At 41.7% G+C, this 12,567-nt stretch overlaps 1 non-coding gene across 1 annotated transcript; it reads left to right on the top strand.

Annotated features, from left to right (window-relative positions):
- The first annotated feature begins 11,578 nt into the window (after positions 1-11,578).
- trnat-cgu lies at positions 11,579-11,650 on the top strand. Its single transcript has one exon. It is a non-coding gene; the product is annotated as a tRNA-Thr (tRNA).
- Positions 11,651-12,567: the final 917 nt, after the last annotated feature.

Raw genomic sequence — 12,567 nt, 5'->3', positions numbered from 1 at the left:
CTGGTGGATGTGCTACACATGTATGTACCAGTCTGCAAGACTGGAACACATGGTAAACATCAAACCTATTGGCGTCATGTCAATGATAGCCTAATGGAAGCAGGATAAATAGTGAAATCTCCTTCTTTACACACTTAAGCAAATATTTCAGTGTTCCAAGCCGCACAAGAGGCAAAGGAAAAATAAATTTAATATGAGTTCAACTGCTGAAGGAGCCTTCAAATTTTATCCCTATTATGCCAGGCTTTGTAATTTACAAAGAGATGGAAATGTGAGCTGCGTGTTGTCTCTCGACAATATTCGATGTTATGATAAATATCGTGCCATCAAATGACTGTTTGAAACAAAAAATCTGGAACAGGAACCATTATCCCTGCTGCCCGAAGGCTGGAAATTAGTTTCTCGTGAGCACACTGCTAAGTATCTCCAGCTACCGTCTGGGAAACCGGGATTAACAACGCTAACAATGACAATGTAATGTTACAGTAAGAAGTCTTACAACACCAGGTTAAAGTCCAACAGGTTTGTTTCAAACACGAGCTTTCGGAGCACGTGCTCCGAAAGCTCGTGTTTGAAACAAACCTGTTGGACTTTAACCTGGTGTTGTAAGACTTCTTACTGTGCTCACCCCAGTCCAACGCCGGCATCTCCACATCAATGTAATGTTAATTCATGTACAGCCGCTTCTAAAAATTCTCCTTGGAAACGTTGAATATAAAACATTTAACTCCATAGTTTTGTAGATGACCAGAGCTTTGGAAACATGCAGTAATTGCATACTATTGCTAATATGAAAATGAAAATCGCTTAATGTCACGAGTAGGCTTCAATGAAGTTACTGTGAAAAGCCCCTAGTCGCCACATTCCGGCGCCTTTCCGGGGTGGCTGGTACAGGAATCGAACCGTGCTGCTAGCCTGCTTGGTTTGCTTTAAAAGCCAGCGATTTAGCTCAGTGAGCTAAACCATGTTGCGCTCCGCACAATTGAAGTTCAAATGAGTCAGCATTTGAAAAAGGAGCACTGCTGGCAATTGCTGAATCTCTCTCAAACAAACATTGACTTTGTCGCAGTGGCAGAAAGAATGTTTCCAAATTATAATGAGGATTCGAAATATGCTATTTCGGCATTTGCTGAAGCTGCAGCTTTTCACCTGGCGCTTCAAAAGTAAGGATTTAACAAACACTTCTCAGTTGTACAGTGCTCTGGGATGTCCAATGATTGCGAGAAAATAAAACATTAATTTCCTGAATTTGTGCATTTCTTCCTGAGTAAACAAAAAGACGGAGCTGTGCACTGCAAGATTCTCCATGCATCCCTCTCAAGTCCTCCACATACTGCAGAATGGAATGCCTACAGTACATAATGAGGCCATTCCTACCCTCGAGACAACTGATCGTCTGAAAGGGCACCCTACCAGTCACTCGGACTATCACCCCACCTCAAAGCTGTCGATACTGTGACATTAGAGTGGCCAATCCATCTAACCTTCATACCTACCGCCTGTGGGAGGAAATCGGAACACACGTGGAAGAAACCATAGCCAAATCAAAGAGAACATACAAACGCGATAAACCATGGTTGATATTAAACCTGGGTCCCTAGTTGTAAGGCAGAAGTACTGACCACTTAAACACCAACTGCATCCTTGAAACTGAGCGAAAGAATACAGATCCGGTCAGAGTTTATTTGCTGTGGGGTTTATGAAATGAAAATCGCTTATTGTCATAAGTAGGCCTCAAATGAAGTTACTGTGAAAAGCCGCCAGTCGCCACATTCCGGCGCCTGTTCGGGGAAGCTATTATGGGTATTGAACCGTGCTGGCCTGCCTTGGTCACCTTTCAAAGCCAGCGATCTAGCTCTGTGCTAAACCAGCCCCTAGTTCCCCAGTGGGAGTTTCTCTGTATCTTAAAATAGCAAATTTTACTCGCGCGGCTGTCTAACATTGGAAAGACTAGACACAACAGCAAGATAAGAAATGCAAATCTTCATATTCTTCAGACAGTTTTCATTAGCGCCCTCCGGCATTCTTTCGAACGAGCCACGCTTTATGGAGCCGACAACAGTGAGCTTGTTTGAATGATTGGCTACGCTGCAATTCTTCGCCTTCCGTGACACTTTGCCTCTCCTGTCAAATGAATTGTTTGTTCTCTTCGCAAAAAAATAAAAACAATTATGTTGCTTTGAATCACAGGATTTTTACGAGTCAGGAAACCATTTGGCCGATCGTGTTAGCATAGAATCATAGAATTTACAGTGCAGAAGGATGCCATTCGGCCCATCGAGTCTGCATCGGCCCTTGGAAAGAGCACCCTACTGCAGGCCATGTCTCCACCCAATCCCTGGAACCCAGTTACCCTACTTAACCTTTTTGGAAACTAAGGGCAATTTATCATGGCCAATCCAGCTAACCTGCACATCTTTGGACTGTGGGAGGAAACCGGACCACACGGAGGAAAAGCAAATCACCTGTTTTGTTCCGCTGGGTTCTCCCCATTATGCTGCGGACACTTCCTTCTCACCTCGCAGTATAATTTACGCTTGGATGCTTTAGTTTCATCTTTTGAGTTGAAGTTTGGATAGCTCATAGGCATCAGAATATTGGCATAAATTGTTTTTTTCTATTTGACAGGATATGTCAAGTAATCTGCCATTGGGATAGACTTTTTACAATTGACGTAAATGACTTGGAAAAAGGGGTATAATATATATTGTCACAAGTAGTCTTAAATAATGTTACTGTGAAAAGCCTGTTCGGATATACAGAGGGAGAATTCAGAACGTCCAATAGACCTAACAAGCACGCCTGTCGGGACATGTGGGAGGAAAGCTGAGCACCCAGAGGAAACACGCAGACACGGGTAGAACGTGCAGATTCCGCACATGCAGTGACCAATCGAGAATCGAACCGGAAACCCTGGCGTGGTGGAGCAACAGTGCTACCCACTGTGCTACCTTGTCGCCCGTAAAAGTGCAGTTGCTAAATTTCCAGACGCCATGAAGGCAGGTAGGGAAGATAAATGTGAGGGAACCGCAAGGAGGCAAGAAAGGATATAGATAAGATAAGTGAGTGAACAACATTCTGATCTATTTTGAGAAAATAATAAAGCTTCCATTTAGGCAGGAAAAGCTTATTGTCTGAAAGTCCAGAGACTGCAATCCTTTAAGGTGTCGAGGATTATTGGTCCTGGCAGAGGCATTTTTTAAAAACTGGATAATAATAATTATGTAGACACATTAACAAGAAAGGAAGACGAGGTTATGTTAATAGAATTAAATGAAATAGGTGGGAGGTTACTGGTATGGAACATAAACACCAGCTCGGGTCAATCCGGCCAAATTGTTTCTGTGTCAGATGTACCGAATAGAAGATGACGTCAAGGTCTGTACTTCAAAGGTAATTCATGTGTTTTTGAGACCCTGGTGAATCTGAACAGGTCTTATGATGTTTCCACCGTGGAATAGAGATATTTTACTGCAATTGTATAGGACATAGATGAGGCCACATCTGGAGTAATGTATGCAGTATCCTTAACTGAGAAAGGATGTTCTTGCTATGGAGGGAGTGCAGCGAAGGATTACCAGGTTGATTCCTGTGGTGCGGGACTGTCATATAAGAGGAGACTACGTCGGTAAGGATTAGATTCAATGGAGTTTAGAGAAGTGAGATGGACTCTCATAGAAACTTACAAAATTCTGGCAGGATTAGACAGGGTACATTCAGAAAGAATGTTCACGATGGTGTGGAAATTCAGAACGAGGGGTTATAGTTTGTGGATAACCGTTTAGGACTGAAGTGAGGAGACATTTCTTCACCCAGAGAGTGGTGAACCCCTGGAATTCGCTACCACAAATGTAATTGACGACAAAACGTGTAATTTCAAGAAGTAATTAGATATACCTCCTGGATCTAAAGTGATCAAGGGATATGGGAGCAGGCAGGATCAGGGTATTGAACTTGCTGATTAGCCATGATCATAATGAATGGTGGAGCAGGTTTGAAGGGCTGAACGGCCTCCTCCTGCTTCTATTTCCTATTTTTCTATGTTTGACCAATAAGTTTGACTTGAGTTTATCCCCAAACTCAGCTTCCCTCAATTTTGTTCTGGGACATTCCATATAACTTTAATCTACAAATCTCTGAACAAGTGGATATTCCGACAGAAATACATGATTTAAGTAATGCAGTGTAAATAGAGATCTCTCCTTTTCTGCATTTTCTATTGGCAAGATCCGTATTCATTGCACATCCCTCACTGCCCTCAAGAACGTTCAAATTCTTGAAACACAGCTGTTTCATGGTCCATTCTTTTGTGTTTAATTCGGCGAGTCTGTATACTGTTGATTCTCTGTGCTTGATTGGTGAAGACAAAGTGTGGAGTCAGTAAAATTAAACAAACTGTAGAACTAGATTTAAGACTAAAGCGAGATTTTGAGGCACATCACACCGGTGAGATCTTTCAGTCAGGAGTCAATGGTAATCCCCAGGCTGTTGATAATGGGCGATTCAGTGATGGTCGGGCCATTGAATGCCAGTGCTGTCTGAAAGTTAACATGAGACCAATGCATCTTAGTAATTTGATCTTCCCTACTCTCCAACCTGAACTGAACTTCCCCTTTTTGCTTCACCCTTTTTCAACAGCACAAATGCAACTTGCCAATCGTCAGCCCATGCCTAAATGTTGTCCAGGTCTCGCTGCATATGAACACAGATTGCCTCAGCACCACCAGCGGAGTTGATCCTTTAGCTTCTCCTGTTATTTCCATCACCTTTTGTCTGCTGATATTAGTTAACTTAATTACTTCACTCATATTAAACTTTACCCTTGACATCTTGAATGTAATTTGTTTCTTCGAATGAAGACAAAACAAAATATTTGAGCAATGTCTCATCTGTACCTTAATTCCCCATGATAATGTTTCCTGTTCTTTCATCTAAGTAATTGGCATTTACTCGAACTACTCGCTTCCTTTTTATATACTTGAAAAAGCTCTTGCAATCTGTTTTATTATTTCTGCCTTTTTTACTCTCATATTCTATTTCCCCCTTCCAGCAACTTGTTTTGGCTCTTTATTGGTTTCTGAAACAGTCTCTCCCTTAGCCTTAACCCGACTTTTACAACACTATAGCTCGCCTTTAATTATAACCCTATCCTTGACCTCCTTTATAAAACACGGATATTTCGCACCGAACTCTTGTTTTGCAATGGAATCTTTTTATGTTGAGCATCTTAAATGTGTTTTAAATGTTTTCCACTGTTTTCTTCTGCCTTATCTTTTAACCTATTCACCCAATTAACCACAGCCAGCTTTGCCCTCGTATCTATGCAGCTGACTTTCTTTAAGTTTAAGATTCCTATCTGTGATTTGTCTATGTACTTTTTAAATTTAACATGGAATTCAATGGTATTATGATCACGATTTCCAAGTGGATCCTGACTACGACTTTACAAATTTAACCTGTCTTATTACACAATACTAGATGTAAAATAACTTTTTCCTGAGTTAATTCCATAACATATTGCTCCAGGGAACTATCGAAATAACAATTTAAAAAATGCATATTCAAGACGACATTTGTGAATTGGAGTAGAATTTTGGAAAAAGGCTATGTGCAGCTGGAGTGGGTACATGTTTAAGTTAATGCATGGAGTTCTGATCAATTGGATTGCTTTATCTTGGATTATGCTCAATGCTGGGAATTCCGAAAGTTAATTTGTGAAATGCGTTATATATGTGCAAGTTTGGTTTCGTGTTACATCAAATTTCATGTTTTTAGGATCACCATGGACCACAAATTCGTGGAGAAATTAGGAAACACTTCCACCAACAAAAGTTACATTCTCTTCCATGATTGGCAATTGAGCCAAATCAAGTTTAAATTTGAAATGTCAGATTGATAGATTTTTGTGAACCAAAAGTATTAAAGGAGGTGGGTTAATGGGTATATATAGAGTTAGGCTGCAGGTCACCTGTTATCTCATTGAATGGCAGAACATGTTTGAGGGGCAAAATGGCCTCCCTTTGTTTCCAGGTTCCTATCGGAGGGAGTATTCAGTATGTGGCTCTCTCACACTGACCTTTCAGTTTTCGCTTTTATTCAGTGGTTCACTCCTGGATAACATGCAGTGCAATTTAAGTCCCTGGATATTAACTGCTTCGGCAGTTGGCAGTGTTTGGCTGGGAGGCCATACCAACCAGTGATATGTCGAACTCATTTTAAGTTCGTGGGAATTATGTACCTTCACAGCATTGCTGAAAGGGCCACAGAATAATCACCCCCGTCAGTATCAGATACGGAGGAGGCAAACTGACTTGTACAGAGGAAGCTCAGACGCCGGTCTCACTTGGTCATAAAATGGTGCTGAGAGAATATGCTGAAACGAAAGGAAGCCAAACAGGCTCAATTGCAGCTACATAATATTGCAATTTGACCATCGTGGATCTTACAATAACGAATGTTTAACAACATATAAAAAACAATAGAGCATTGTATGAACAAAAATTTGGAACTTTAATAAACTTGTTATAGAATTGACTGTGAGTGAGAGCAGGAAACAAGGATTTTGACATGAAAAGAAATTGCAGAGTTTGGTTTTGCAATTTTATATTTAATCGCTACTTCAGTGAGTAGCAGTAAATATTGAAAACACACAGCCTGAAAACTGTTGTGAGTTCAGAGGACTTTTGTAAACGTATAACACTTTATGTGGTTCCGTTAAACTTTTTGGAATGTATTAGCATCAATTAGCATCACAATAATTTTATTTAGAAATGTCTTGCACCAACGGTTACAACACCACCGCAGACACTGCTGCACGACACCATATTTCCTGCTCTATTATTTGAGTGCATGAATCCCGAAGGTACAACAATTAATCAAAAAAGCTGATATAATTATCTTGTTCATTTTGAGGAACAGTGATTACAAAAGTTATAGGTTATGATTCCGTACTCCAGGGATTTGAAGAGGCCTAATCTGGAGCATTTTGCACACACTCGACTCCATGATGTAAGGACATATAGAAATGAATTGGGAACGTTACAAAGAGGATTTATTACATATAGTCTAGGAATGGACGGATTGTCTTACCAGAAAAGGCTGGAGAGATTAGCTTTGTATCCACTCGAATTTGGAAGCGCAAGAGGTGCTGGCATAAACTTACAAGATCCTCTATGGTCTTGGCAAAGTAGAGCTGGAGACGATGTGCCGTCTGGTAGGACAATTTAGAACGAGTTGGTCACAGTTTAATAATAAATCGCTCGTTTAAGACAAAGGTGCTCCTTCGGAGTGTCGGTACGCACCTGATGGGCCTTATTGCCTCATTCTGTCTGGTAGGGATTCTATTGTTCCGTTAATTGCAGCAGCTCATACGAGAGAATTGAACTTGAGGAATAAATGTCTTCTCCGAGATGACAGTTAGGACCTTGAGAACTAGAAACTAGTTATTGTACATATCCACTGACGTTGAATGAGTCTGTATCTATGGTCTACAATCCCCTTGCTCCTCCAAGGTCTGTCGTTTCTCACCATCTGCAAAATACAGCAATTTCACATTGGCGCCTGCAATGGAAGGCATTTACGTAACTCCGCACATCTTTACTGACTGTCCCTGCACCTGTTATTGATGGCATTCCGCGCTTGTATTCTACATGCCCATATGAGATTATTTTGTTCTATCCGATGGAATACACATGTGCTTTTTGATATCTCCTCAAATCTAAATTGCACTGTGGATGCAGCAAATGATAGAAACATATAAACTGTTTGTCAGCGTGATGGTACTGAAGAATTGTGTGTTTATCTGAGTTATCTCGCAATGTATTTGTGCTGATGTGCGTTGTGTATAAATGTATTTTGTCGTGATTGAAAAGCAGATGTAATTCGGCTGAATATAAACGACCTTGATTAAATGAGATCTGTCGAAATGCAGAAGACTGAATTGCAGCAGCTCATTCGAGAAATTCGTTACGATACTGTTGTAAAACCCTTTTATTGTCTCCTGTGTTTTCCTTTTTACCTCCACCCTGCTGCGTATCCTCTGGTGAAGCTGCCACAACGTTGCTGCACCATCTGGGATTTCTGTTTAAACTACAGTTTGGGCAGAGTTGGAACCCCTATCATGATATTTGAATCCAAGGCATCCCCTTTAGACTTCGTGGTAGAAGCGGTGATGATATTTTGATTGATTTGGCAAGCGGAATGTACAATTTCCTATTGGGGCTGTGATTGGTGAAGCCAAACAGAAAGTTCCAGAGAGAAGGCGGATCTGGTGAAAAGTGCCTTTTTTATATGCATGTGCTGTGATGATATCCAGGCACGAGGCAGCTTAGAATATCTCCCTCTCTCTGGCTGACGATTTAGAGGGCTTTCTGCAACCTGCAGTTTAAGATTCGATACATATTTAGGAAATCATTGGCTACGAAGAGCTACTGTAGCAGTAAAGAAGAATCTCGTACTTATTAATCCCCTTTTCATGTTAAACCTTTTCCCTCCATTGCCGCCGTGTGTGTGTCTGTCTTGTGTGGGACTGGCTGGAGGGTGGCTTTTGGGATCAGGTAGATTGTTAGATCATTGTTCTGTTATTGCTCCATATAGTCATCTTTACCACTTGTTATTAATTAATAGCTTGTTCATGTCTTTACTTGCAAGTCTCGTGTCTGTCTCTCATTGTGGCATCTAGGGCCCAAATCTCGATAAATTAATAAGAATTATTTTTTAATTCACGTGTGTAGCGACCCCGGTCGAGGGTGGCTAGAACTGACCACGCGCTCGCTCAGGGTGTTGTGACATAAATTGGGGCTCGGGTCCTCGATTTGAAACTATAGACGGCGCATTTGGTGTACAGAGATAATTATACATAAACATCAAGTTTGTCACAAGATAACAGGTTTGCAATGGAAACTGCTAAACATGTTTCCAATTCGAACACTTATCAGTCGTTTACGTAATGGAGCTTCATAAAGACAAGCTTGTCGAGTTGGCAGGTGAACTACAATAGTGGCACCAACTACAGTTGTAAATGGCGGAGGTAGTTGATGCGATTGTTAAGCATTTAAATTTGATACAGCTGTCAGGAACACGGGGAAGCCGTCTTCGTCGTGTAGCATCAGAGACTTCGTCAAGTAGCTGGAGAGAATCCGGTTACAATTAATGCATTAAACGGATTTTCTTTTAATGGAGTTGAAGCAGAAATAAATGGAAATGAGGAGAGATGGAAAAGGTACTGACACAGAGTGGAAAGCTGCCAGAACGTAGAGAGGAGCCTAGTCCTAGATCAGAACTTGGTGCTGGTATGTTTAGGTTCAAACAGGCTCTCCCAAAATATGAAGAGAATGAAGTAGAAACGTGAGCACTTTCGAAAAATAGAGAATAAATTGAAGTGGACAGACGAGAATTGGTTATTACGCCTACAGAGTAATTTGACAGGGAGGGCACAGGAATTTTATGCTGCCTTGTCAGAACAGGTGTCAGAGATTATGACACAGTAAAAAAAAAAAGCCATTCTGGATACATATGAATTGGTTCCCAAAACATATATAAAAAAAACCAGGAATTTTAAGAGACCGCCGGGACAGACTTGTGAAGGTTGAACAGAACAATTTTAATAGTTAGATACGAACACTGGGAGTTGCGACTACCTATGAGGCTCTGAGAGAGGTAATTTTCTTAGAAGAGTTTAAGAATTCCTTATCTTCAGCAATAAGAATCCATGTTGAAGAACAGAGGGTGAAAATTGTTAGGCAAGCAGCAATTATGCCTAACGATTCCGTGCTAATCCGTAAATTTAAACCTTTTATCCATCACCTCCATAATTTTGAAAAGGATGAGAAGTGGAAAAGTGAGAGGATGGTAATTAGCCAAGGTACCGAGTGGATAGCTGGGACGGCGCCGTGCTCACCGCCTCGGAAAAGGAAGAAAGATAGTGGGGGTAGAAGTAATGGTTGGAAGCCTAAATTTTTACTGTAATATGATAGGACACATTCGGCCGGCATGCTGGAAGCTGCAGGGAAGGCCCATGGCCCTGGTGGGGGTTCAAAATGTGTGTTCTGAGAAAGAAGCGAAAGTGGAGAACGCTCTGGTGCAAGCCTGTGGGAGGAGAGAAAGAGGTCGGTGAAAGATAGACCGGTTTTGTGTCGAAATGGAAAGCCACCTCATTTTCCTCAACAGAGATCTGCAAACCGTAACGATTTTCAGAGACACCAGGGCTAGTCAAACTCTTGTGTTGGAGAAGCAGTTGATTTTTCCTCAAGAGAGCTCAGTGAAAGCTGAATTCTTGATGAATGGATATTATATATGGTTATATTACAGTTCCATTGTATAAATTGCATTTGGAGTGTGATTTAGTATCAGGTCTCGTACTTGTTGGAGTGGTTTAACAACTCCAAGTGGAAGGAATAGACTTATATATGAGGAACGATTTAGCGATTATATCCATGGTATAATAATCTTTATTTAAATCGGCTTCACATTAACACAGCAACGATGTTACTATGAAAAAACGCTCGTACACATTTTGGAGGCTGTTCGGGTACACAGAGGGAGAATTCAGAATATCCAATTCACATATCAGTAGGTCTTTTGGGACTTGTGGTACACCCGGAGGAAACCCATGTAGACAAGTCGACAATGTGCAGGCACCGCACAATAACCTAAACTGAGAATCAAATCGCAGACCCTGGCGCTGTGATGCAACAGTGCTGTCCGCTGTGCTACCGTGCCGCCCAGAGATTCGAAAGGCAGTACTGCAGTTAGCCCCTGAAATGCCGACTGAACATTCAGTGCCAATGGAGGACTTAGAGAAAAAGATGTTGACGGTTGTTGAGCATGTTTCAAGCGACCATGGTGAACCAAGTCCCGAACATTTTCAGACCGATGGTGGCTGTATGGCTGAGAAATTAGACAAGAGTCTTGACTTTGACTTTGGTTCTGATTACGGGGTGCTGGTAAACAATTGTTGCAAAAATGTTGTGAGGAGGAGGAGTCAGACGAAAGTTTTGACTTCTCCCAAGGCCCTGGTTATGAAGTGACGGTGAATAGTTTTTGTTAGTGATAAGCGATTATTATTTTTATTAGTAGTGGGGAGGAAGAATCAGACGACATCTGATTGATGCGCTAATAGACTGTTCTTCACGAGTCGACCCATTACCAATTGAGCTTGGACCACTGGCCAGCAATTCTTCCAGAGCTAGTCGCGGACCTAGTAGCCTGGAGGAGATAGGGATGGACTTTCCATAGGTAGTTTGTCACCGCTTCGTGAGATAAACGCATTGCCACTCCCTTCAGGCGGAAGAAGGCGCCAGAGCAGGCTTGCTCTGTAGGAAAGTGTACCTTACTTCACAGCTTCAGTTAGTCAGGACGAGGACCGTAAGGACTGGGGAGTCATAACAAGTGAGCGGCTGGTCGGCCCACAACCTTTTGAATGTTTATAGTGTTTTTTCGAGATAGCGGAGGTTGCCACCAGTTGCCATTCCACATGTTTTGAACTCTTTTTTGCTTCTCAACATCTTCGCTTTAGCCACATTTTTCTCACTGGCACGCGATGCCACAGATACCTATATCTGTTGCAGTGATCCCCGTGGGCGCGGTGGCCAAGTGGGACGGCGTTGGTTTCGTAAACCAAAGATCGCGGGTTCGATTCCCGTCCGTGCCTAATGAGTCCGTACAGTTTCAGTTTGTACGTCTCGAGGTGTTGTTTGCCATAATGAGCCGTTCATTTCAAATTGTGATCGCATTAAAAAAAAACTTTTAACCCATGTTTTAGCTCTACTTTAGTCCCCAGTTCTGGTTTTAACAATTTTCCTTCGTCAATATGGTTCGGCAACTCCGGACATCCTTGCAGGAGCGCACGTTTTCACGCTGGTGTCACAATTACCAAACTCGCCTACAGGCTGCAGATCATTCTACCGGGGATAGTGAGGAACCAGGTGCTGTTCCCGGAACGCTTGACCTCGGTGTCAGAGTTTCGGTATCTGCTGACGAATTTGAGAGTGTTAGAAAATCGAACTGGACTGAAAATGTAATAATTGCAGATTGCTTCCAGTTTCATGCGCTATCTTCTTTAGTGGGCGAATATGCGAATGAAATATGCAGTGCAGGGAGTGAAAGCGAATTTGCTGAATAGCGGAGTCAGGGTTGCTAGAGGTGGCATCTGTACATTCTAGATGTGGCTTAGCTCAACAGAACTAGGATGGAAGATCCCTTTACTGGTTTTCAGATTAATTTGGTAGCGTCGAATGCAGCAGAATTTCTCCTTGATAAGAAACGCAAAGCAAGGTCTGAAAAGGATTGGAACAGCGAGGTACTGGTGCAATAACAGTAGAGAGCAGAATGTGGGAAGATTTGAAGAGGGATAACAAAGGTTGAAAATAAGGTTAGAAGCGCATGGGGGTGAAACATAGAAAATGAAACATAGAATCTGAAATCCAAGAAACGGTGAAGAATTATGAAAAATGTAAAGAGTATTGGCAATTTGTGTTAAGAACATTAAAGTTCGGCGGATTGAGCATTTCGTTAATGGATTGTATTTTTATTTTATTCATTTTTACAAGATCTGGGTTTCTCTGGCTA

The sequence above is a fragment of the Scyliorhinus canicula genome, chromosome 13, assembly GCF_902713615.1.
Source record: "Scyliorhinus canicula chromosome 13, sScyCan1.1, whole genome shotgun sequence".
NCBI lineage: Eukaryota > Metazoa > Chordata > Chondrichthyes > Carcharhiniformes > Scyliorhinidae > Scyliorhinus > Scyliorhinus canicula.
The sequence above is the reverse complement of the archived record's forward strand: the minus strand, read 5'-3'. Positions and strand labels throughout refer to the sequence as shown.